Below are 24924 nucleotides of genomic sequence, written 5' to 3' on the forward strand. Positions count from 1 at the left end.
TTCTCTTGTCATACTCTGAAGAAGACCTTTGTCAAATCGAAAAGTTACAGTAACAAAACCATAGTTCTAAGGCGTTTGTTTCCATACCTCCCTGTTTTTACATCGTCCCTTTCTCACTCCACGACAAAGTACCATTCGCACCACATTAACATTATCTCGTACCACATGCCACATTATCTTTTGCACTGCATGCCACATTACCTCTCTCGTACTGCACACCACGCCACATTACACACTGCAGGACCCATCAGAAACCTCCAGTTTGCCTAGCTTGAGGTAAAGACACAAAATATTCGAGGTTGTGTTTCTTAGATAACACTGTGAGCGGCTGTGAGTTGCTGGCAACTCACTCTCTGTGAGCTCGCTATCCTCGCCGCTCATCATGAGTTTGTCTACTCCTTTTTCTCTGGTTACTTAAACTTTCCACGTGACTTCGCTTGTGTCTTTTTCGTTTCTAATTCCTGGATCTTTCATGCAGTTTGTGTACGCTTGTTTTCATTATGACGTTATGTGTACAGCCCTGTGTAAGCATTACTGGGCGTTTTTCTTCGTCCTTTTCTCGACTTGGATGGAGTGACCACTCTGCTGATCCTCAGCTTTCTAACTCTACAATGTATCCACGCCCTATTGCAACTTTGTACATTCTCTGCCTCTCCTTCATCACATTCTGTTCCATCGTCAGTATTTTGTCAACCATCCTCCACCCACTATCGTACTTTATACACTCTCCATCTCGCTTCCACTTTATATCTTGCCTTCTCCATCCCCTCTCTCACCACTTACACTCTTTGTCTTCCCTTTTACACTCCCTGTCCCACCACTTTCGCCCTTATCTTGCCTTCTACACTCCCTGTTCTTCTATGTCCACCGTATATCCTACTGCTTCACTCCCAATACTACATCCTACACCCTCCTATCCTACCTCCTCTATCCACTCTCCCACCATCACTTCATATTCTACCACCCTGTTCTACCACCTACTCCTCTATCCTACCTTCCACATCCTCTGTCTCTACCTATAGCAGGGAAACTACTAAAGGGTAATCCCGTGGGCTGAAGTCTTACCTTCTACACCCGCTGTCCTACCACCTACACCCTGTCCTCCCTTCTACACTCCCTAGCCATCTCGCCTCACCACCTGATCCCCCTGGTCTGTCCCGTGCACCCTTACCATACCTCCTGTACCCTGTGTGACATCTTGCGCAACATTTATCCCAACTTTTCACAATTTCTCTGCCCCATAATTCTCCCATCCCCCTTCATTCACCCCACTTTATCCTCCCCTCTCTTTGATATCTACCTCCCCACTTAATTCACCCGTCCCGTTGTATCCACCCTTGCCCTTCAATCCACCCCTCTCCCTTCCCCTTGCTGCTAGGAGTCACCTGCAAGGCGCCTGGTGTCTGGCACTATATTCACCAAATATCCCCCCCTCCCAAAACTCAGCATAGCGGCTCCATGTCTAACTTAAGAGTCCCAACTCGCCCTGGATATTAAGACTTTTCTTTTGTCTAGGAAGAATTACGTGGCAGCGGTAGGAAGCGAACTTACAGGCGCATAAATTAATTCCTGTTAGGATCACAATTTTTCGAGATGGAGCCATGAGGAGGGTAGGCAGGATTGGAGGTAGGGGGATAGAGAGAAAGAGCGTGGTAACGTCTCGGGTGAAAGTTTGCCAGGAAACTTTTAAGATAAAACTTAAGATGAAATTATAAGGAGAACGTCTTGTGAAAAAAAGAGAGTAAGATCGCTTATTTCGTTTAATAGGACGAACAAGCCTCGGTCCTAACCTGAGTCCGGGCAGTTTGGGAGAAAAATCTTCATGCGTGTCTTTTTTTTTTATTGAATATAGTTCTTAGATTTATGTAAACTTCATGGTCAGTCATTTTATTCCATTAGCGTATCAGTATTATACTAAGTCCTTTAGCTGTTGTCTAACACGTCTCTTAATAACTACTGTCTTGCACATCTCCAGCCGTTGTCAACCATGCTTCTCAGCCACTGTCTAACATATGTCCAAGCCTCTATCACTCTAACACGTCTCTTAACTGTTGTCTAACATGTTTCGGATTTGATGTCAGAAACGAACGTCTCCCAGCTTCTAACACATTTCCTAACTGCTGTCTATCACGTCTCCCAGTTGCTGTCTAGCACATTTCCTAACTTCTGTCTATCACGTCCCCCAGCTGCTGTCTCGCACTGTTCGTAACCTCTGTCTATCACGTCTCCCAGTTGCTGTCTAGCACATTTCCTAACTTCTGTCTATCTCGTCCCCCAGCTGCTGTCTAGCACTTTTCGTAACCTCTGTCTATCACGTCACCCAGCTGCTTTCAAGTACTTTTCGTAACCTCTGTCTATCAAATCCTCCAGCTGCTGTCTCGCACTGTTCGTAGCCTCTGTCTATCACGTCTTGCGTGTTCCCAGACTCGAACACGTCTCCTACACAAATGTTTGGTGATTCACAACACTTGGATGGGACGCTTGGTTCTTCGCGAACGTTTTTGGAAGTGAAAAGATTAGCCATTCCGCATTTGTATGAAAGCTGGGCGCTTCTCCAATCTTGATTGCACTCCGTCGGCTTTTTGCGTTCGGCTAATCTTTATACAGAGTGTTTCTTTTGCCTCCTTTTTTAGCTTACTTCGAGCTCAATCTCCTCCCGTAAACACCTCAGGAATTTTCGTTAGTATTACAAATACCCTGAAGGACTTCTTTACCTGAAGCCCAGCTAGTAATTAAATACATATGCATAGCATATTATTAAAATGAAAGTCTTTCATCTCTCTGCTTTCATGGAGGAAGGGAGTTCATATATGCTCAGTCCGGGACAGAAGTTCAAGAAAACACTCGGTAATACTAGGAAGTAAGACCCCCTTTTTTTTTTTCTCCTTCTTCTTCTTTAATGTTTTGAGCTCGATGTAGCGCCTCCTGGAAGAGATGTTTTGGGAGAGTTAGTTGGTTCCCACTGCGGCACGGAAGTGTGGACCGGTGGTGCACCAGCCCAGTGCGTTGTATGCTTGTGGTGGAGGAGGCTGGTACCTTGTGCATTAGTGGCTGAGCAGGCAGTCTGGTACGTCATGGACCTGCACACTGTGGAAATAATAGTGGGACCAGCCTGGCACCTTGTGGTGCACTTGCTAGGTAATCTCGGGATTTAATAGTGTCGACCGGTTCAGCACCTTATCAGTGAGTGATGGACCGGTCTGGTACATAAGTGTCAAGAGTGGAAAGGAAAACTGTCTTTTGGTGAATTAGGTCGATCCACAGAAATGAGACAGTGGACCGTTCTGACACAGTTGGTCCACAGAGACAACCAGCCTGATCCACCGACAGCAGTACACTAGGGTGTGTCATCTCACCCTGTATAGACTCGGCCCTCACGATGCCCAGTCATTTACCAGCTTCGCCAAAAGAGAGTCAGATTTAAATAGATGTCTCTTTTTTTTTCTGTCGTGAGACTTGTTTCACTAATTCTGAAGCGCTTCGAACTCGGAATGATTTCGGAACTCGTGCCACCTTGAATCTGAAATCAAAAAGTTTCTTTTCTTTTTTAACTGATTCTTCGCTTAACTTGTTCGTCCTAATGGGAACCTCATTTAGTCTTTCTCTTCCTGCAGTCGGAGGTCACGTGAGAGCTGCACATAAAGTCTTGACCTGGGTTTGCTCCACCGTGAAATGTTTTCCTCGAACACCATCGTTTGTTGATGCCTCATCGAGCGTGTTGTGTGAGCAAGCTTGGTCGTGGGTTGTGGTGGAGGGGTGAGGGGGCGTATGACATGCGGGAGGTGGGATGTGGCCCACAGTGGAAAGGCTGGGTGTGCCCCACGGCAGAGAGATGAGGTGTAGCCCACAGTAGAGAAGTGGGATGTGGCCCACTGTGGAAAGGCAGGGTGTGTCCCACGGTAGAGAGATGAGGTGTAACCCACAGTAGAGAAGTGGGATGTGGCCCACTGTGGAAAGGCAGGGTGTGTCCCACGGTAGAGAGATGAGGTGTAACCCACAGTAGAGAAGTGGGATGTGGCCCACTGTGGAAAGGCAGGGTGTGCCCCACGGCAGAGAGATGAGGTGTAGCCCACGGTAGAGAAGTGGGGTGTGGCCCACAGTGGAGAGGTAGGAAGCAACTTACACTAGAGAGGCCAAGAGTGGCCTTCAACGGTACAAATGGAAAGGGGTGTGGTCAAGGCCACAATAGAGGTAATGAATGGTCCCTACAAGTGAGGGATGGCCCAAACCGGAGAGGCAAGGTCCATATGGCGTGGACTAGATTAGAGTAGATATCCGGCGCACGACTTCCTTCAATTAATTGATTTCTTAACCAAAGTTTCCCTGATTGGTCACTGCTTCTTGGGACGTATATAACCTTCGTAGTTTACCTTCCTCTTGGAGAGCAGATTGAAATATTGATTTTACGATGCTTCCCGCGTATTCTAAGAAAAAAAAAGAAAAAGAATTGGTCGCTACTAAGAAGAAGACACGAACTATCTCAAAAGAAATGTTTGAGGAGCCATTTGTTTGAAGAGCCTTCCTCGGCCGGCGGCGGAGGGAACGTGAGTGACGCTATCAGGAGACGGGACTGCCTGTGTTCCAGGTGGGGGGACTCGACCCTCACATCACAGCGACAAGATTAATCCCGGTTTCAGGCACGGGTTACGCTCCCTGCCATCGCTTTGGATATATATATATATATATATATATATATATATATATATATATATATATATATATATATATGTATAGATAGCTTCGTCTCTTTGATGTATATCAACTGACATATTTCTCTCTTGTGTCTCCCCTGATGATGTGATTATTACACGAAAGTGCACTTGGGAACTTATCGTGTTTCATTTTCCCCGTGGACTCATAGGAATATATATATATATATATATATATATATATATATATATATATATATATATATATATATATATATATATATATATATATATATTGGAAAGGATCACAATTTTGCGTGTGATCAAGGTATTCGTTTTGGACAATCACATGTTTACCAAATGGCGTCCTAGCTTCGTCTCTTCGATGTATATCAACTGACTTATATTTCTCTCTTGTGTCTCCCCTGATGATGTGATTATTACACGAAAGTGCACTTGGGAACTTTTCGTGTTTCATTTTACCCGTGGACTTATAGGAATATATATATATATATATATATATATATATATATATATATATATATATATATATATATATATATATATATATATATATATATATATTTTTTTTTTTTTTTTTTTTTTTTTGGTTTGTCGCTGTCTCCCGCGTTTGCGAGGTAGCGCAAGGAAGCAGACGAAAGAAATGGCCCAACCCACCCCCATACACATGTATATACATACGTCCACACACGCAAATATACTTACCTACACAGCTTTCCATGGTTTACCCCAGACGCTTCACATGCCCTGATTCAATCCACTGACAGCACGTCAACCCCGGTATACCACATCGCTCCAATTCACTCTATTCCTTGCCCTCCTTTCACCCTCCTGCATGTTCAGGCCCCGATCACACAAAATCTTTTTCACTCCATCTTTCCACCTCCAATTTGGTCTCCCTCTTCTCCTCGTTCCCTCCACCTCCGACACATATATCCTCTTGGTCAATCTTTCGTCACTCATTCTCTCCATGTGCCCAAACCATTTCAAAACACCCTCTTTTGCTCTCTCAACCACGCTCTTTTTATTTCCACACATCTCTCTTACCCTTACGTTACTTACTCGATCAAACCACCTCACACCACACATTGTCCTCAAACATCTCATTTCCAGCACATCCATCCTCCTGCGCACCACTCTATCCATAGCCCACGCCTCGCAACCATACAACATTGTTGGAACCACTATTCCTTCAAACATACCCATTTTTGCTTTCCGAGATAATGTTCTCGACTTCCACACATTCTTCAAGGCTCCCAGAATTTTCGCCCCCTCCCCATCCTATGATCCACATCCGCTTCCATGGTTCCATCCGCTGCCAGATCCACTCCCAGATATCTAAAACACTTTACTTCCTCCAGTTTTTCTCCATTCAAACTCACCTCCCAATTGACTTGACCCTCAACCCTACTGTACCTAGTAACCTTGCTCTTATTCACATTTACTCTTAACTTTCTTCTTTCACACACTTTACCAAACTCAGTCATATATATATATATATATATATATATATATATATATATATATATATATATATATATATATGAAGAAGTAAGATTATTAGTGAAAGAGAAGAGAGAGGCATTTGGACGATTTTTGCAGGGAAAAAATGCAATTGAGTGGGAGATGTATAAAAGAAAGAGACAAAAGGTCAAGAGAAAGGTGCAAGAGGTGAAAAAGAGGGCAAATGAGAGTTGGGGTGAGAGAGTATCATTAAATTTTAGGGAGAATAAAAAGATGTTCTGGAAGGAGGTAAATAAAGTGCGTAAGACAAGGGAGCAAATGGGAACTTCAGTGAAGGACGCTAATGGGGAGGTGATAACAAGTAGTGGTGATGTGAGAAGGAGATGGAGTGAGTATTTTGAAGGTTTGTTGAATGTGTTTGATGATAGAGTGGCAGATATAGGGTGTTTTGGTCGAGGTGGTGTGCAAAGTGAGAGGGTTAGGGAAAATGATTTGGTAAACAGAGAAGAGGTAGTAAAAGCTTTGCGGAAGATGAAAGCCGGCAAGGCAGCAGGTTTGGATGGTATTGCAGTGGAATTTATTAAAAAAGGGGGTGACTGTATTGTTGACTGGTTGGTAAGGTTATTTAATGTATGTATGACTCATGGTGAGGTGCCTGAGGATTGGCGGAATGCGTGCATAGTGCCATTGTACAAAGGCAAAGGGGATAAGGGTGAGTGCTCAAATTACAGAGGTATAAGTTTGTTGAGTATTCCTGGTAAATTATATGGGAAGGTATTGATTGAGAGGGTGAAGGCATGTACAGAGCATCAGATTGGGGAAGAGCAGTGTGGTTTCAGAAGTGGTAGAGGATGTGTGGATCAGGTGTTTGCTTTGAAGAATGTATGTGAGAAATACTTAGAAAAGCAAATGGATATGTATGTAGCATTTATGGATCTGGAGAAGGCATATGATAGAGTTGATAGAGATGCTCTGTGGAAGGTATTAAGAATATATGGTGTGGGAGGCAAGTTGTTAGAAGCGGCGAAAAGTTTTTATCGAGGATGTAAGGCATGTGTAAGTGTAGGAAGAGAGGAAAGTGACTGGTTCTCAGTGAATGTAGGTTTGCGGCAGGGGTGTGTGATGTCTCCATGGTTGTTTAATTTGTTTATGGATGGGGTTGTTAGGGAGGTGAATGCAAGAGTTTTGGAAAGGGGCAAGTATGAAGTCTGTTGTGGATGAGAGAGCTTGGGAAGTGAGTCAGTTGTTGTTCGCTGATGATACATCGCTGGTGGCTGATTCATGTGAGAAACTGCAGAAGCTGGTGACTGAGTTTGGTAAAGTGTGTGAAAGAAGAAAGTTAAGAGTAAATGTGAATAAGAGCAAGGTTATTAGGTACAGTAGGGTTGAGGGTCAAGTCAATTGGGAGGTAAGTTTGAATGGAGAAAAACTGGAGGAAGTAAAGTGTTTTAGATATCTGGGAGTGGATCTGGCAGCGGATGGAACCATGGAAGCGGAAGTGAATCATAGGGTGGAGGAGGGGGCGAAAATCCTGGGAGCCTTGAAGAATGTGTGGAAGTCGAGAACATTATCTCGGAAAGCAAAAATGGGTATGTTTGAAGGAATAGTGGTTCCAACAATGTTGTATGGTTGCGAGGCGTGGGCTATGGATAGAGTTGTGCGCAGGAGGATGGATGTGCTGGAAATGAGATGTTCGAGGACAATATGTGGTGTGAGGTGGTTTGATCGAGTAAGTAATGTAAGGGTAAGAGAGATGTGTGGAAATAAAAAGAGCGTGGTTGAGAGAGCAGAAGAGTGTGTTTTGAAATGGTTTGGGCACATGGAGAGAATGAGTGAGGAAAGATTGACCAAGATGATATATGTGTCGGAGGTGGAGGGAACGAGGAGAAGTGGGAGACCAAATTGGAGGTGGAAAGATGGAGTGAAAAAGATTTTGTGTGATCGGGGCCTGAACATGCAGGAGGGTGAAAGGAGGGCAAGGAATAGAGTGAATTGGAGCGATGTGGTATACCGGGGTTGACGTGCTGTCAGTGGATTGAATCAGGGCATGTGAAGCGTCTGGGGTAAACCATGGAAAGCTGTGTAGGTATGTATATTTGCGTGTGTGGACGTATGTATATACATGTGTATGGGGGTGGGTTGGGCCATTTCTTTCGTCTGTTTCCTTGCGCTACCTCGCAAACGCGGGAGACAGCGACAAAGCAAAAAGAAATATATATATATATATATATATATATATATATATATATATATATATATATATACATATATATATATATATATATATATATATTCTTAATATTCTTAATACCTTCCACAGAGCATCTCTATCAACTCTATCATATGCCTTCTCCAGATCCATAAATGCTACATACAAATCCATTTGCTTTTCTAAGTATTTCTCACATACATTCTTCAAAGCAAACACCTGATCCACACATCCTCTACCACTTCTGAAACCACACTGCTCTTCCCCAATCTGATGCTCTGTACATGCCTTCACCCTCTCAATCAATACCCTCCCATACAATTTACCAGGAATACTCAACAAACTTATACCTCTGTAATTTGAGCACTCACTCTTATCCCCTTTTCCTTTGTACAATGGCACTATGCACGCATTCCTCCAATCCTCAGGCACCTCACCATGAGTCATACATACATTAAATAACCTTACCAACCAGTCAACAATACAGTCACCCCCTTTTTTAATAAATTCCACTGCAATACCATCCAAGCCTGCTGCCTTGCCGGCTTTCATCTTCCGCAAAGCTTTCACTACCTCTTCTCTGTTTACCAAATCGTTTTCCCTAACCCTCTCACTTTGCACACCACCTCGACCAAAACACCCTATATCTGCGACTCTATCATCAGACACATTCAACAAACCTTCAAAATACTCACTCCATCTCCTTCCCACATCACCACTACTTGTTATCACCTCCCCATTTGCGCCCTTCACTAAAGTTCCCATTTGCTCCCTTGTCTTACGCACTTTATTTACCTCCTTCCAGAACATCTTTTTATTCTCCCTAAAATTTAATGATACTCTCTCACCCCAACTCTCATTTGCCCTTTTTTTCACCTCTTGCACCTTTCTCTTGACCTCCTGTCTCTTTCTTTTATACATCTCCCACTCAATTGCATTTTTTCCCTGCAAAAATCGTCCAAATGCCTCTCTCTTCTCTTTCACTAATACTCTTACTTCTTCATCCCACCACTCACTACCCTTTCTAATCAACCCACCTCCCACTCTTCTCATGCCACAAGCATGTGAGAGGCAAGTTGTTAGAAGCAGTGAAAAGTTTTTATCGAGGATGTAAGGCATGTGTACGTGTAGGAAGAGAGGAAAGTGATTGGTTCTCAGTGAATGTAGGTTTGCGGCAGGGGTGTGTGATGTCTCCATGGTTGTTTAATTTGTTTATGGATGGGGTTGTTAGGGAGGTAAAGGCAAGAGTTTTGGAAAGAGGGGCAAGTATGAAGTCTGTTGGGGATGAGAGAGCTTGGGAAGTGAGTCAGTTGTTGTTCGCTGATGATACAGCGCTGGTGGCTGATTCATGTGAGAAACTGCAGAAGCTGGTGACGGAGTTTGGTAAAGTGTGTGGAAGAAGAAAGTTAAGAGTAAATGTGAATAAGAGCAAGGTCATTAGGTACAGTAGGGTTGAGGGTCAAGTAAATTGGGAGGTGAGTTTGAATGGAGAAAAACTGGAGGAAGTGAAGTGTTTTAGATATCTGGGAGTGGATCTGGCAGCGGATGGAACCATGGAAGCAGAATTGGACCATAGGGTGGGGGAGGGGGCGAAAATTCTGGGAGCCTTGAAGAATGTGTGGAAGTCGAGAACATTATCTCGGAAAGCAAAAATGGGTATGTTTGAAGGAATAGTGGTTCCAACAATGTTGTATGGTTGCGAGGCGTGGGCTATGGATAGAGTTGTGCGCAGGAGGATGGATGTGCTGGAAATGAGATGTCTGAGGACAATGTGTGGTGTGAGGTGGTTTGATCGAGTAAGTAACGTAAGGGTGAGAGAGATGTGTGGAAATAAAAAGAGCGTGGTTGAGAGAGCAGAAGAGGGTGTTTTGAAATGGTTTGGGCACATGGAGAGAATGAGTGAGGAAAGGTTGACCAAGAAGATATATGTGTCGGAGGTGGAGGGAACGAGGAGAAGAGGGAGACCAAATTGGAGGTGGAAAGATGGAGTGAAAAAGATTTTGTGTGATCGGGGCCTGAACTTGCAGGAGGGTGAAAGGAGGGCAAGGAATAGAGTGAATTGGAGCAATGTGGTATACCGGGGTTGACGTGCTGTCAGTGGATTGAATCAAGACATGTGAAGCGTCTGGGGTAAACCATGGAAAGCTGTGTAGGTATGTATATGTGCGTGTGTGGACGTATGTATATACATGTGTATGGGGGGGGTTGGGCCATTTCTTTCGTCTGTTTCCTTGCGCTACCTCGCAAACGCGGGAGACAGCGACAAAGTATAAAAAAAAAAAAAAAAAATATATATATATATTCCTATGAGTCCACGGGGAAAAAGGAAACCCGGAAAGTTCCCAAGTGCACTTTCGTGTAATAATCACATCATCAGGGGAGACACAAGAGAGAAATATAACAGTCACTTGATATACATCGAAGAGACGAAGCCATTTGGTAAACATGTAATATATATCCTTTTTTCATACTTGATCGACATTGCCCGGGTTAGCGAGATAGAGACAGGAATAAACGAGTCACGTTCGCATTCTTTATCCGTCAAGTGCAACGCGCCGAGACCACAACCCGTATCCATAACCAAGCATCGCAGACCTTCCCATGATTTCTTCTGGCCGCTTCTCATTTCTTGGTTCAGTCCATTGACAGCACGTCGTCCCCTGTATACCACATATTTCCAGTTCCCTCTTCTGTGCACGCCTCTCATTCCCCTGCATGCTCAGGCTCCGCGCACTCAATTTTTTTTTCTTTTTTCATTCCACTTAGGCCACACAGATGTTAAAAGATACACACACACACACACACACACACACACACACACACACACACACACACACCAGGAATCATGTGTTCTACGTGTACTTCAGCCTCATCTCGGTAGGGGTAGCACAGGGTACGGTGATTTGACAAATACATTGATGGAAGGACAATTGGATTGAGTCGGCCAGAGTTACCGGCTGCCTTTAGTGCTGGCGATAGCATGAACAACTTCTGTATTTTAAATGACACGTCTGTAATTCATAATTCTAAGATGATTATTTGCCTTGATGGTTCACTAGGGAGAGTTAGCCATTACTAATTCTTATGAAAATACTATTTAAGTTGTTGAGTGATTATATTTGGAGTACGATTTCTAGAATGATTATATTGATATACGATGTCTCAATGCTTGATTTTGATTTCAGTGATATACGATATCTCAATGCATGATTTTGATTATATTGATATACGATGTCTCAATGCGTGATTTTGATTATATTGATATACGATGTCTCAATGCATGATTTTGATTATACTGATATACGATGTCTCAATGCATGATTTTGATTATATTGATATACGATGTCTCAATGCATGATTTTGATTATACTGATATACGATGTCTCAATGCATGATTTTGATTATACTGATATACGATGTCTCAATGCATGATTTTGATTATATTGATATACGGTGTCTCAATGCATGATTTTGATTATATTGATATACGATGTCTCAATGCAAGATTTTGATTATATTGATATACGATGTCTCAATGCAAGATTTTGATTATATTGATATACGATGTCTTAATGCATGATTTTGATTATATTGATATACGATGTCTCAGTGCATGATTTTGATTATATTGATATACGATGTCTCAATGCATGATTTTGATTATATTGATATACGATGTCTCAATGCATGATTTTGATTATATTGATATACGATGTCTCAATGCATGATTTTGCAAGGAAATCTAGATCGCTAATTCTCTTGTGACTGTAATTATTAGGGTATATACTCACAATTAGAGGTTTCTAGCCATCCTAGATTTTTAGTAAACTAGTTCCAATGAGTTTAGGCACTTGTATCTGTATGGTAATTCCTAGCTATATTTAGTCATTCCTGTTTCATTTAGTTATTTCTAGCTGGGTTCACATATACCTGGCTCTGTGGAGTAACTTCAAGCTATAGTAATTTCTAGCTCTGCCCAGCCAGTTTCAAGCTCTTTAGTCGTCATTCCTAACTCTGGTATTCCTATCTCTGTTCAGCCATTCCTAGTTGTATTAGGATATTCCTAAGTCTGTATAGTCGTTCCTGATTCTCTATTTGGACGTTCCTAGCCACTGTGTTAGCCAAGAGCGTCGCCATTTGGAGATTCCTAGCCTCCGTGTTAGTCAAGAGCGTCGGAATTTGCGTCGCCCCGACGTTGCCTCTGCGTCCTCGAAGCGACGACGTCCTAATGTCAGAGGCAGATACAACGACGTCGTTTGTATGTAGAGACATCATCACAGTGTGTCAGCAGAGTCGTGTCAGCATCACCATTTAAGTTCGCCACGACAGCGTCGCGGCCACCTGTACCAGCAAGCAGCGTTTTGGTCGTACCGCCTTGTTAAAGCTGTCGTGTTGTCGTCAAGGGCAGACGACCGAACGAACACACACACACACACACACACACACACACACACACACACGCACCCGTGCATCGAGACCTACGTAGATCAGCCTTGCGCACGCCGCGCGCGCGCGCCCCCGAAATTACCTTACGTCTTCCACTCCCTCCAATTACCATCTTCGTCTCCGGGCAAATTGCGTCGGATATTTTTAGCAACGAGAGCGGATCTGGTTGAACTGCCAACGCGGCTTTGGTGGTAGCGCTTCCAGCCAGCTGCTGAGACGATCCTGAACTGATGGAAAACGTTGTATCTATTTTCTCTCTTCTCCACTCCCGGACTGGTTACGCGTTTTCTTCACTCCCGGACTGGTTACGCGTTTTCTTCACTCCCGGACTGGTTACGCGTTTTCTTCACTCCCGGACTGGTTACGCGTTTTCTTCACTCCCGGACTGGTTATGCGTTTTCCTCACTCCCGGACTGGTTACGCGTTTTCCTCACTCTCGTACTGGTTACGCGTTTTCTTCACTCCCGGACTGGTTACGCGTTTTCTTCACTCCCGGACTGGTTACGCGTTTTCTTCACTCCCGGACTGGTTATGCGTTTTCCTCACTCCCGGACTGGTTACGCGTTTTCCTCACTCTCGTACTGGTTACGCGTTTTCTTCACTCCCGGACTGGTTACGCGTTTTCCTCACTCTCGTACTGGTTACGCGTTTTCTTCACTCCCGTACTGGTTATGCGTTTTCTTCACTCCCGTACTGGTTACGCGTTTTCTTCACTCCCGGACTGGTTACGCGTTTTCCTCACTCCCGTACTGGTTACTCGTTTTCTTCACTCCCGTACTGGTTATGCGTTTTCTTCACTCCCGTACTGGTTACTCGTTTCCTTCACTCCCGTACTGGTTACGCGTTTTCTTCACTCCCGTACTGGTTACGCGTTTTCTCCACTCCCGTACTGGTTACGCGTTTTCGTTACTCCCGTAATGGTTACGCGTTTTCTTCACTCCCGTACTGGTTACGCGTTTTCTTCACTCCCGTACTGTTTACGCGTTTTCTTCACTCCCGGACTGGTTACGCGTTTTCTTCACTCCCGTACTGGTTACGCGTTTTCTTTACTCCCGTACTGGTTACGCGTTTTCTTCTTTTTATTGTGAGCAGTTTAAGGGACTTCCTCTGGACATTTATTCAGTTTTCTTGAAAAGTTTTGCAAGGCGTATAAGTTCCTCTTTGAACATTTGACGCATCTTTCCTTTGCGATGCTTGATGTGTTTACGAACTGTGACGAGACGTGAAAAAAAAAAAAAAGCTCTTTGGTTGTAGACCTGCCGCCTTTTCGATGTTTTTTTTTTTTTTTTTTGAGATGAACGTTTTTGGGCGACGCAGTCAGGGATCATCATAGCAAACTTTTCTAGTATCTTCTATCTTCTTAATAATGTTATTGACCTTTTGAATGAATGCTCGTTGCTCGATTAACGGCCTCTGATGGGACATGCGTTGTACGTGACGTCATTCTGATAACTCGTGAACACTAGCGGGTCGGTAATGAATAGTTTAACGTAGCTTTGACCCCCGTACAGCCATCTGTTTATGATCCTTGGAACAAACCCCCTCTTACGTTGAACAATGCACGGGATAATTACACTAATCACACGTCACACCGATAATGAGGAGATGTTATTTCAAGAAAAAAAAAATCAAATTTTGGGTTATTTTCTGTGAATTTTATAAAAGACACGAAAAAAAACGTGTAATTTTTTTTATGTTTCGCTAATTTGTCATGATCGCAGTATTGCCAACACCAGGACCATTATTATTGCTTTAATGCCATACGTGTCTTTTTTAGAGACGACGGTACACCACAGCATCTACCTCCCACCTACCAACTGGCTCCTCTTCTCTCCCTCCTCCCTAGCCAGACAGCCCAGTAACAAGTCAACCCGCTACACAGTAACTTAGTTATACTGGATGACTTCGTTAGCTCGGTGCTCTAACTCAGTTTTATACCGAGCAACCATATTACAGTTTACAGGAATCGTGTTCTTGGCGTCCTGGCTGTCCGGCTCCTCCTTGACTCGAGGGGGAGGGGAGGGGAAACCTCCTTCTCCCCTCCTCCTCCTCCAGCGGTGATTTTCCAAGGTGTGTGTGTGTGTGTGTGTAACAAGTGGAACGTCACATGTGACAGTGTCACAAGTTGACGCTCCCGTCGTAACAGCAGCTGTTAAAAGAGAGAGAGGTGTGTACGTTACGTTGGAGAAGGGTGTGTGTGTGGGGGGGGGGAAGAGTGGCAGTGTACCACGCATCCATAAGTGTGTGGGTCATACGTAGTTTGAGTCTGTGTTCGACGTTATCCTGTGTTGCCTGGTGCCAGACATGGTCACTCATGGTGTGACCTTCGAGATGACCACGTGTGCCTTGGATTGACATGTGACCTTGTTGTTGACCGCGTGTTCCGTGGAGGTAGGTGTGACCTCCGAGGTAAGCCACATGTGACCTCAAAATCGACCACGTTTGCTAGGAGCCACGTGCGAAAAACAATCACACACACACACACACACACACACACACACACACACACACACACACACACACACAAACACCAGTGGCTTCTGTGGTTTGGTTATTAACATCGCTGACCATGATGCACGCACGGGCCCGTCTGCGTTCAAATACTAAGCTCAACACTCGGTCCACAGTCAACCCCAGCTGTTCATCCTTCCCTCAGGGCTGGTCGATAAATGGGGTGTGTTATCATTCAACCATTTCGTATAGTACGGGGAGAGAGTTCTACCCTTGTGGATTCCCGTCTCCTGTAATTACTACGCTGTCAATTAGCATTTTAGACCCTTATAATGAGCCAGCAGACGTACCTTAATAGGACCTCACAGAAAGAATCTTGACAAAACACGATCCAGAACGACTTCCTGTGATCGAGGACGACCCAGTGTGACCGAACGTGATCCAGGACGAACGACTCGATCCCAGCAGTACGACTACAAAATAATTAAAGATATCGTGTGACAGGATTTGACAAAGTTAGGAAGGGCTCAGAGAAAATGGGAACGACTGGGTGAGAAATGGAGACTAAGCGTAGCTAGCAGTGATTATAGACAACTAGGAATTACGAAGCTTAGCTAGAAATGACTGAACATAACTAGGAGTGATGGCACACACGTAGGGACGTTTAGAATTAGGAAGGACTTAACATAGTTAAGAATGACTAGATATAGTTAAGAAAGATTTTAATCCAGTTAGGAATGACAGTTAGGAATAGCTGAACATATGTAGGAATGCTTTTAGACTGCTAGGAATAACTGAATATAACTAAGAATACCTTAACACAGCTAGGAATAACTGAATATAACTAAGAATACCTTAACACAGCTAGGAATAACTGAATATAACTAAGAATACCTTAACACAGCTAGGAATAACTGAACATAGCTAAGAATACCTTAACACAGCTAGGAATAACTGAACATAGCTGAGAATACCTTAACACAGCTAGGAATAACTGAACATAGCTGAGAATACCTTAACACAGCTAGGAATAACTGAACATAGCTAAGAATACCTTAACACAGCTAGGAATAACTGAACATAGCTGAGAATACCTTAACACAGCTAGGAATAACTGACCATAGCTAAGAATACCTTAACACAGCTAGGAATAACTGAACATAGCTAAGAATACCTTAACACAGCTAGGAATAACTGAACATAGCTAAGAATACCTTAACACAGCTAGGAATAAACTGACATAGCTCAGAATACCTTAACACAGCTAGGAATAACTGAACATAGCTAAGAATACCTTAACACAGCTAGGAATAACTGAACATAGCTGAGAATACCTTAACACAACTAGGAATAACTTACCATAGCTAAGAATACCTTAACACAGCTAGGAATAACTGAACATAGCTGAGAATACCTTAACACAGCTAGGAATAACTGAACATAGCTAAGAATACCTTAACACAGCTAGGAATAACTGACCATAGCAAAGAATACCTTAACACAGCTAGAATAACTGAACATAGCTGAGAATACCTTAACACAGCTAGGAATAACTGAACATAGCTGAGAATACCTTAACACAGCTAGAATAACTGAACATAGCAAAGAATACCTTAACACAGCTAGGAATAACTGAACATAGCTAAGAATACCTTAACACAGCTAGAATAACTGAACATAGCTAAGAATACCTTAACACAGCTAGAATAACTGAACATAGCAAAGAATACCTTAACACAGCTAGAATAACTGAACATAGCTGAGAATACCTTAACACAGCTAGGAATAACTGAACATAGCTGAGAATACTTAACACAGCTAGGAATAACTGAACATAGCTAAGAATACCTTAACACAGCTAGGAATAACTGAACATAGCTAAGAATACCTTAACACAGCTAGGAATAACTGAACATAGCTAAGAATACCTTAACACAGCTAGAATAACTGAACATAGCTGAGAATACCTTAACACAGCTAGGAATAACTGAACATAGCTGAGAATACCTTAACACAGCTAGGAATAACTGAACATAGCTGAGAATACCTTAACACAGCTAGGAATAACTGAACATAGCTAAGAATACCTAACACAGCTAGGAATAACTGAACATAGCTGAGAATACCTTAACACAGCTAGAATAACTGAATATAACTAAGAATACCTTAACACAGCTAGAATAACTGAACATAGCTAAGAATACCTTAACACAGCTAGGAATAACTGAACATAGCTAAGAATACCTTAACACAGCTAGGAATAACTGAACATAGCTGAGAATACCTTAACACAGCTAGAATAACTGAACATAGCTGAGAATACCTTAACACAGCTAGGAATAACTGAATATAACTAAGAATACCTTAACACAGCTAGAATAACTGAACATAGCTAAGAATACCTTAACACAGCTAGGAATAACTGAACATAGCTGAGAATACCTTAACACAGCTAGAATAACTGAATATAACTAAGAATACCTTAACACAGCTAGGAATAACTGAATATAACTAAGAATACCTTAACACAGCTAGGAATAACTGAATATAACTAAGAATACCTTAACACAGCTAGGAATAACTGAACATAGCTGAGAATACCTTAACACAGCTAGAATAACTGAACATAGCTAAGAATACCTTAACACAGCTAGGAATAACTGAATATAACTAAGAATACCTTAACACAGCTAGAATAACTGAACATAGCTAAGAATACCTTAACACAGCTAGAATAACTGAACATAGCTAAGAATACCTTAACACAGCTAGGAATAACTGAATATAACTAAGAATACCTTAACACAGCTAGAATAACTGAACATAGCTAAGAATACCTTAACACAGCTAGAATAACTGAACATAGCTAAGAATACCTTAACACAGCTAGAATAACTGAACATAGCTAAGAATACCTTAACACAGCTAGGAATAACTGAACATAGCTAAGAATACCTTAACACAGCTAGAATAACTGAACATAGCTAAGAATACCTTAACACAGCTAGGAATAACTGAATATAACTAAGAATACCTAACACAGCTAGGAATAACTGAACATAGCTAAGAATACCTAACACAGCTAGGAATAACTGAACATAGCTGAGAATACCTTAACACAGCTAGAATAACTGAACATAGCTAAGAATACCTTAACACAGCTAGAATAACTGAACATAGCTGAGAATACCTTAACACAGCTAGGAATAACTGAATATAACTAAGAATACCTTAACACAGCTAGAATAACTGAACATAGCTGAGAATACCTTAACACAGCTAGAATAACTGAACATAGCTGAGAATACCTTAACACAGCTAGGAATAACTGAACATAGCTAAGAATACCTTAACACAGCTAGGAATAACTGAACATAGCTAAGAATACCTTAACACAGCTAGGAATAACTGAACATAGCTAAGAATACCTTAACACAGCTAGGAATAACTGAACATAGCTGAGAATACCTTAACACAGCTAGAATAACTGAACATAGCTGAGAATACCTTAACACAGCTAGGAATAACTGAATATAACTAAGAATACCTTAACACAGCTAGGAATAACTGAACATAGCTGAGAATACCTTAACACAGCTAGGAATAACTGAATATAACTAAGAATACCTTAACACAGCTAGAATAACTGAACATAGCTGAGAATACCTTAACACAGCTAGGAATAACTGAACATAGCTGAGAATACCTTAACACAGCTAGGAATAACTGAACATAGCTAAGAATACCTAACACAGCTAGGAATAACTGAACATAGCTGAGAATACCTTAACACAGCTAGGAATAACTGAACATAGCTGAGAATACCTTAACACAGCTAGGAATAACTGAATATAACTAAGAATACCTTAACACAGCTAGGAATAACTGAACATAGCTGAGAATACCTTAACACAGCTAGGAATAACTGAACATAGCTAAGAATACCTTAACACAGCTAGGAATAACTGAATATAACTAAGAATACCTTAACACAGCTAGGAATAACTGAACATAGCTAAGAATACCTAACACAGCTAGGAATAACTGAACATAGCTGAGAATACCTTAACACAGCTAGGAATAACTGAACATAGCTGAGAATACCTTAACACAGCTAGGAATAACTGAACATAGCTGAGAATACCTTAACACAGCTAGGAATAACTGAATATAACTAAGAATACCTTAACACAGCTAGGAATAACTGAATATAACTAAGAATACCTTAACACAGCTAGGAATAACTGAACATAGCTGAGAATACCTTAACACAGCTAGGAATAACTGAACATAGCTAAGAATACCTTAACACAGCTAGGAATAACTGAATATAACTAAGAATACCTTAACACAGCTAGGAATAACTGAACATAGCTGAGAATACCTTAACACAGCTAGAATAACTGAACATAGCTGAGAATACCTTAACACAGCTAGGAATAACTGAACATAGCTAAGAATACCTTAACACAGCTAGAATAACTGAACATAGCTGAGAATACCTTAACACAGCTAGGAATAACTGAACATAGCTAAGAATACCTTAACACAGCTAGGAATAACTGAACATAGCTGAGAATACCTTAACACAGCTAGAATAACTGAACATAGCTGAGAATACCTTAACACAGCTAGGAATAACTGAACATAGCTGAGAATACCTTAACACAGCTAGAATAACTGAACATAGCTGAGAATACCTTAACACAGCTAGGAATAACTGAACATAGCTGAGAATACCTTAACACAGCTAGGAATAACTGAACATAGCTGAGAATACCTTAACACAGCTAGGAATAACTGAATATAACTAAGAATACCTTAACACAGCTAGGAATAACTGAATATAACTAAGAATACCTTAACACAGCTAGGAATAACTGAACATAGCTGAGAATACCTTAACACAGCTAGAATAACTGAACATAGCTGAGAATACCTTAACACAGCTAGGAATAACTGAATATAACTAAGAATACCTTAACACAGCTAGGAATAACTGAACATAGCTGAGAATACCTTAACACAGCTAGGAATAACTGAACATAGCTGAGAATACCTTAACACAGCTAGGAATAACTGAACATAGCTGAGAATACCTTAACACAGCTAGAATAACTGAACATAGCTGAGAATACCTTAACACAGCTAGGAATAACTGAATATAACTAAGAATACCTTAACACAGCTAGGAATAACTGAACATAGCTAAGAATACCTTAACACAGCTAGGAATAACTGAACATAGCTAAGAATACCTTAACACAGCTAGGAATAACTGAATATAACTAAGAATACCTTAACACAGCTAGGAATAACTGAACATAGCTGAGAATACCTTAACACAGCTAGGAATAACTGAACATAGCTGAGAATACCTTAACACAGCTAGGAATAACTGAACATAGCTAAGAATACCTTAACACAGCTAGAATAACTGAACATAGCTGAGAATACTTAACACAGCTAGGAATAACTGAACATAGCTGAGAATACCTTAACACAGCTAGGAATAACTGAACATAGCTGAGAATACCTTAACACAGCTAGGAATAACTGAACATAGCTGAGAATACTTAACACAGCTAGAATAACTGAACATAGCTGAGAATACCTTAACACAGCTAGGAATAACTGAACATAGCTGAGAATACCTTAACACAGCTAGGAATAACTGAACATAGCTGAGAATACCTTAACACAGCTAGGAATAACTGAACATAGCTGAGAATACCTTAACACAGCTAGGAATAACTGAACATAGCTAAGAATACCTAACACAGCTAGGAATAACTGAACATAGCTGAGAATACCTTAACACAGCTAGAATAACTGAACATAGCTAAGAATACCTGGAGACACAGAGAAATTAGCAACGTCGCTGCGTTTAGAAAGGGAAGGTTGAAGAGAGCTTATGGCTGGAGAATTAACGAGACGGAAGGCTTTCGATTCCACTCTCATTAATATAGAGGTGGAGGAAGAACCACCCCAGAGCTGTACTCCATGCCAGGGCGCGCGAAACCCCTGCAGATAAGACGACTTCTTACACTATAGATAATTACAGCACCTCCGCCAGGATCATCCTGGCTAAGACCAAAGTAACCCTTGTGGTGTGGATTGAATTCCCTTGCATAGAGGATTTTAGCACGTTGATGTGAAGATAGTTATGTTTCGTGGGAGGAAGTCAAATAGTTGTAAAAGTTGTACATAGTTTGAGGCATTGCTGGGGGTAAATATACGAAACTCAACAGGCAATTCACGGAGGGTAAAGGAATTTTGAACCCAGATGGCATTAAAGTTAGGAGACTCGAGATCCTCAGTGATTGCGAGCAACGGGAGGATTGCTCATACCATAGCAGGTACAAACGCCACCCCTGGAGTGGAAAACGATGGTGGAGACTGAAGGTAGAGATCTCGTGTGTAATTGGGAAGCCGCCTCGGGCAGTTGGGTTTCAATGAGAAGAACATCAGGGTAAGAAATGAAAACATGACATTCTATAGAAGAAAGGTGTGATACATACGAGACAGGAAATGATACAGAGATAGAGAAGTACCCAGGTGTGGGAGCTGTGAGTGGGAGAATGGAGGAGGTGCCAGTCGCTTGCTGTCGATCAGTTGGGACCCTGGGAACCAAGCAGACTACCTCGAGCGCCGCTGCTGCTGCTCCGATTCAGCCACGTAGAAATCGAAATACGTTGTAAATATTTTTTTTTCTTCATTGCTGAAAAAGGAAGGAAAACTGGATATGAGAAATAATGGGTTGTTTGTATTATGTGTTGTTAAGTGTTGTGTGTTGGAGATGGAGAGGGTGCAAGTTTGTGAACTGAAAAAAAAGGAAGGAAAACTGGATATGAGAAATAATAGGTTGTTTGTATTATGTGTTGTTAAGTGTTGTGTGTTAGAGATGGAGAGGGTGCAAGTTTGTGAACTGAATGCCAGGCACCGACGTGTAAGTAATCCGGATCAAGGCGTTCGCGTTCCACCACGAATGAATGGTTCCTTTAGCCTTTAAAACTCTTGGAAGGAGAACAATATTAGAATTCCCTCATATTCAAAAAAAATTTCAAGATAGTTTTCACATTTTTTTTTTCCATGTTTTAAAACGACAGATTCTACATATGTTAACTTTGTAAGCACGACGACGAAACGAGTCGTCTTGACACACGAAGGAACGACTGTCGCACGGTGTGACGACTCTTGAACACGACGCTACGACATTTAAACCCGACGGTGTAACTCAGGAGACGTGGTGGCCTCACCTGTGGGTCGTGATGGCCTGGCTCTTTAACCTTGATATGTGATGATGTCAGTTGGTGTGTGTAGTTGTGTGGTCGTGTATGGTGTTGTTTGGTCGTGTGTGTAGTTGTATTGTGATGTCTGAATGTGTGTTGTGATGTTTGGAGGTATGTTGTGATGTCTGGAGGTGTGTTGTGATGTCTGAAGGTGTGTTGTGATGTCCGGAGATGTTTTGTGATGTCTGGAGGTATGTTGTGATGTCTGGAGGTGTGTTGTGATGTCTGGAGGTGTGTTGTGATGTCTGGAGGTGTGTTGTGATGTCTGGAGGTATGTTGTGATGCCTGGAGGTATGTTGTGATCTCTGAAGTTGTGTGGTACTGTCCGGAGATGATGATGTGATGTCTGGAGCTGTGTTATGATGTCTGATTTTGTATTGTGATGCTTAAATGTGTGTTGTTAGGTCTGAAGGTATGTTATGAAGCCTGGAGGTGTGTTGTGATGTCCAAGGGTGTGTTGTTATGTCTGGAGGTGTGTGGCGTGTGGTGGTGGTCGGTCGCCAGACATAGAGATCACGTTCACCACCGCCACCACCACAAAATCCGACATGCCACATATTGAGACACGAGAATTTATCACACAGCAAGTCGAGTCGTGACGATGTGTCACGTCACAATGTATCTGTCATGAAAACTAATTCTTTGTCAAGATTATTATTTTTTTTTTCTATGTTACGTAACAAGCTACAGCAGTTACATGGCAGGATATATTGGGTACACAGGGTTTGAATAACTCTTTTAGAGTCGAATAGAGAAGACAGATAGTGGATATTTGCGTGTGTTGAGACTAGGATGTCCTGATGTGAGGCGATGTAGGTGAAAAACTCACCACCGCTCATATTCTAATTCAAAGTATTAATCGAAAAATGCTGGTATGCAAGCGATAGGCCTACTAAGTGGCTATAGGCCAGCCTGAACCAGCTATGATTGTGTTAGACTATCATGTGTGTACATGTGTAGTGCACTATGTAGCAGTAAATCTTGGTTGGGGTAATATGTGCGGCGACCAAAGGCACGAGACTATGTTATTCGAAATATGATACTCGTGATGCGCATTTTGTTACTGTGTTGTGTATTGTTAAACGATAACTGCTAAACACTCCACCTTCACCGGGGAAATTTTTACGTCCCTGTAAATGAAGTGTATAGAGCTCCTCATCCATCCAACCCCCCCCACCATCTGCCCACCTTTACCAACCCCGAAAGTACGCATCACAAATTCGTTATGCGGAGAGAGCTAATGTAATCAGTCGAAGAGGAGCAGTTAGAATGTCGTTATGCGGAATGAGAGGGAGAGAGAGAGAGAGGGAGAGAGAGAGAGAGAGAGAGAGAGAGAGAGAGAGAGAGAGAGAGAGAGAGAGGATCAGCAGAGCCTCCAGAAAATGAGCTCAGTGTCTGCTAATGTTATCCTCGTCTCATCATGCCACACCTTCACCACACCCGCGCCACACCCTCATTACACCCGCGCCACACCCTCATTACACCCGTGCCACACCCTCATTACACCCGTGCCACACCCTCATTACACCCGCGCCACACCTGCGACACACCTGGCGTACTCCACCTGCTCAGCGCTCTTAATGTTACCCCCTTATAAGCAAGGTATGAGCTTGAGCTAAGCAAGTGTTGGTTTGTGGTTAATGAGTTTACGATGCTAGCCAGACATTTGCTTGCCTGCCTTACAAACCCCTCCCAGCCAACCGCATCCAACCACGTACTGCGTATTCTCACGCCTTGCGTACCTCACACGCCTCCATTTACTTACCCACGCCTCCGTCTACAAACCCACGCATCGTTATACCTCCCATGCCAACGTCTACCTACCCACGCCTCCGTCTATCTCCTCCACGCGTCCGTCTGCCTCTCAATCCTACGTCTACCTACCCACGTCTCCGTCTACCTACCCACGCCTCCGTCTACCTACGCATGTCTCCGTCTTCCTCCCACGCCTCCAACTACACATCAACACCTACGTAAACCTTCCAAGCCTCCGTCTACCTCCCACGCCTCTCTCTACCCACCTATGCCTCTGTCTATCCACCCACGCCTTCGTCTACCTACCCAAGGCTGTTGCTCACATCCCGCGCCGCCTCCCACCCCCGCCGACAGACGCCCCCTTCTCCCACCTTCCAATCAACACCCGTGCCTACAATTTTTCGACGCGCCGTCAGAGGATGCTTATATAAGGAAAAAAAAAAGAAAGTATTTTCCCTTTATTTAAAAAAAGGGGGAAAAAAAAAAAGAGGTACAGGGGACGGGCATTTAGTTACGGGTTGGAGATGATAAACTCCCAAGCGTTTATCTAGTAGGCGTTCCACGCGCGAAGCCCTTGGGGTAGGTAAAAAAAAAAACCATTTACCCCGTGAGCCGGGTCACTGTGGGGGGAGCCGCT

The sequence above is a fragment of the Panulirus ornatus genome, chromosome 14, assembly GCF_036320965.1.
Source record: "Panulirus ornatus isolate Po-2019 chromosome 14, ASM3632096v1, whole genome shotgun sequence".
NCBI lineage: Eukaryota > Metazoa > Arthropoda > Malacostraca > Decapoda > Palinuridae > Panulirus > Panulirus ornatus.